The following is a 3153-nucleotide window of genomic DNA, read 5'->3' as shown; positions in this document are numbered from 1 at the left end:
GTGCTCCCGCTCGCCCCGCCCCCGGGTGGGTGGTGCCCACTCTTCGGACAGTTGCCTGTCACGCCCCTGCCACGCCCCCAGAACCCTGCAATGTCCCTAGCTGCTACCTTGCTGGGTGCACAGCCAAAGGTCTCCAGCGCCCGAGGCAGGTGACAGGTGGGCCAGGATGCAATCAGGATGGAGCGAAACCCTGGACGCCAGAGCCTCCCTACGCCAGGTTCTCCTTGGAGTCTGGAATTTTGGAGGTCCCTTGAGGGGGCAGGGTTGTGGCGGGGGGGCTGGGAGAGTGTCCAGGGTTTTCATCAGATTTTCAGGGTTCCTTGAATCCACAAAAGTTAAGAATCATGGCTGCACAATGAAGGAAAAAGCACATTAGCTATAGATTGTTCTTGAAATTGGCAAAAAGAAAGTACATCTGCATGTGTATGTGTGAATATAGGTATGCATGTAATAAGACACCATCACTAACATGATTACTCTAATACAATCAATAAAAATAAATTCATAGGGTAAGTGGTCCATCACAGAAAAATTTTGGTGATGTCTTTAGCAACTATTTATCTTTTAATAAATATAAAAAAAGAAAGACTTTAAAAAGGACACGCCCGCGGCCCCAGCCACATGCATGCCCCTTACCAAACATGGCTTTGGGGGTGCTGGCTCTCCCCAGCAGTCCCGGGTCCATCCAGGCTGCACTCCAGGATGGCAGTCTGGTCCCTGCGCGGCTCAGATCAGAGGGTGGCCCGGATCAGAGGGCGCGTGTGGCGCGCACTTAGACCTGCCTGGACTCTAGCTGCTGACCTTTTCTGCAGTGGGTGCCCTGGTGGCCTTAAAAAGTGTTTGCTGACCCTGGCCGCGGTGCGTGGTGAACTGTACCCTGTGACTTACCAGCTCTGGGTAACCTTGTTAGATGGAGCACGATATACGTAACCCTGCTTCAGGACTCAGCCTTTTTTCCCCATTAACATATTAGAAAGTTCAAAAAAACATGGAAGTGAGTTGGACCTTTGACCCCTGAGACGCTCTGGTTTCAAACAGGGGTTGAGCCCTACTAGCTGGACTCGCATAAATACAGTTGATTCGCTGGACCACCTGTCCTGTTTTTTCAACCGTTTCTCGTTTGTAGTTGCAGTGAAATAAAATCTTTCTAATTCTCTTATTTTAGTTAAATCAGAAAGAAGTCCCCCCACCCTGCCCCTGCCATGGTCAGGGGATGGAGGGGGGGCAGCAGTCCATGCATGGACCTGTTTCGCGCAGGAGGTGGGCTGGCCCCATTCTTCCCCTGACTTTTAATCTGCCGATAACTTTGCCTGGGAAGCTTTACAGCAACATGCTACCAAGGCCAAAACAGGCACCGCAAGTGAGGGCCTCTTCAAGATCACAGGGCATTTTTCACACAACTGAGTAGATTACTGCAGGATTTAGAACCAAATGAAGTCCTGTGAGACGCCTGTCACCCCTGGGATGAGGGCTGGCTACTGCAGGGGGAGCCTGAGACACGATTACTGTGGTCTATGCCCAGCCTACACGGTGCCCTTTAATTTCCACAGAGAACTGTGACCTGGGAACCACTAACCACTTTAGCTTTACAGAAAAAGGAACTGAGACTCAGGGCTGTGCAGTGTGCGACAGAAGTGCCATAATGCAGAGGTGAAAAGAAGGCCGCAGGGGTTCACCTCCCAGCTCTGTGGCTCCCAGATGAAGGGTCTTGGGCAAGTTAATGGGCTTTCTAAGCCACCGTTTCTTTTTCTCAGAAATTGTTTTAATAACTGTACTCACTTCAAGGGAATTTTTGGTCCAAGGTGGATGGGTGGTAGGAGTTTTTCTCCTGCCTGTGGATCACTGATGATAGGGAGGCACTAAGGCTAAAGACATCCCTGAATGCCTCCTGGGGAAAGGCTGACTGCAGAGTCCCTGGGATCTGGTCCATTCTTCAGGTCAGCAAAGCAGAGCATCCTTATCAAGCAGAGATGTGGCCCCTGCCTTCCCAGGAATTTTCTTTTACCTAAAAGACTGGGCCCTGGCTCCACCCCATGGCAACGTCCAATCAGGGCCATTTCCTCCCTTTCACTGTGCCCACCCTCCCTACAAACTAAAGTGGAATAGGTCCATGCTCTGTGCAGGTCCCTGACCTCCTCGGTCCCTGACCTCTGTTCCTACCCTGGAAGTTCTTCACTCGTTCAGCCAGGGGACATCACTGAACTTCCCCGGTGTTCCCCACACTTGGCGCCCAGTACTCTCACATGACAAAGACACTTTTCCAGGCCGGAACTATTCTGAACACTTTACAAGGATGAAGACATTTAATTTCCCCAACCGCCTGAGGGTTGGTACTGGTATCATCCTCATTTTACAGATGAGGAAACAAGCATAGAACAACTAAGAAACTTGCTCCAAATTGCAGATTTGCAGGTGGTGGGGTGGGTGTATAAGAAAGTTGTTTGATTCTGAATGCCAGATTGAGGCATTTTCAAGGGTTCCTGGATAACCTCTCCCATTACAGGCATGCCTTTCACAGTTTTAAATTCTTAGTGGAGGTTTAATTAATAAATTTTTATGGTACTCAATTTCTGAATGAGTTCTATATTGTTTCCAAGAAGTATTTTCAGATACTCTGTGCCTGGTGTGTGATCAGCATTCAATAAAAGCTGGACATGCCTGCTTTTGAGGAGATTCAGTGAAGGCCTCTTATGGGATGGCACTGCAGTGACATTGGTGAATGTGACAGCCTCAGTTCCCCCACCTCACAGAACCTACAGACCAATTTACAGATGAGAAAAGACTAAAATTCAGTATTGAGATTCATAGTATTACAGAACAAATACAGGATTGTTTCTTAATCCTTTAAAGTGTCATTTGCACATAGCCTCTTATCTACTTTGTCAGAATTTAGTCCTGTGATGTCTGATACCCTGTATCAGTCTACTTTTTGCTCCTGTGACAAAATATCTGAGCAAATCAACTGAAAAGAGAAAAGGTTTATTTTGGCTCACAGTTTCAGAGGTTTCAGTCCATAGTCACTTGGCATCCTTGTTTCTGGGCCGATAATGAGGCAAATATCACAGTGGGAAGCATGTGGTGGAGTAAAGCTGACCTTCACTTCATGGTGGCCAGAGATGGGGCAGGGCGAGAACAAAATATAGCCTCAAAGGG

This window comes from Fukomys damarensis, unplaced genomic scaffold, assembly GCF_012274545.1.
Source record: "Fukomys damarensis isolate Sample0158 unplaced genomic scaffold, DMR_v1.0_HiC HiC_scaffold_5, whole genome shotgun sequence".
In the NCBI taxonomy this organism is placed as follows: domain Eukaryota; kingdom Metazoa; phylum Chordata; class Mammalia; order Rodentia; family Bathyergidae; genus Fukomys; species Fukomys damarensis.
The sequence above is the reverse complement of the archived record's forward strand: the minus strand, read 5'-3'. Positions refer to the sequence as shown.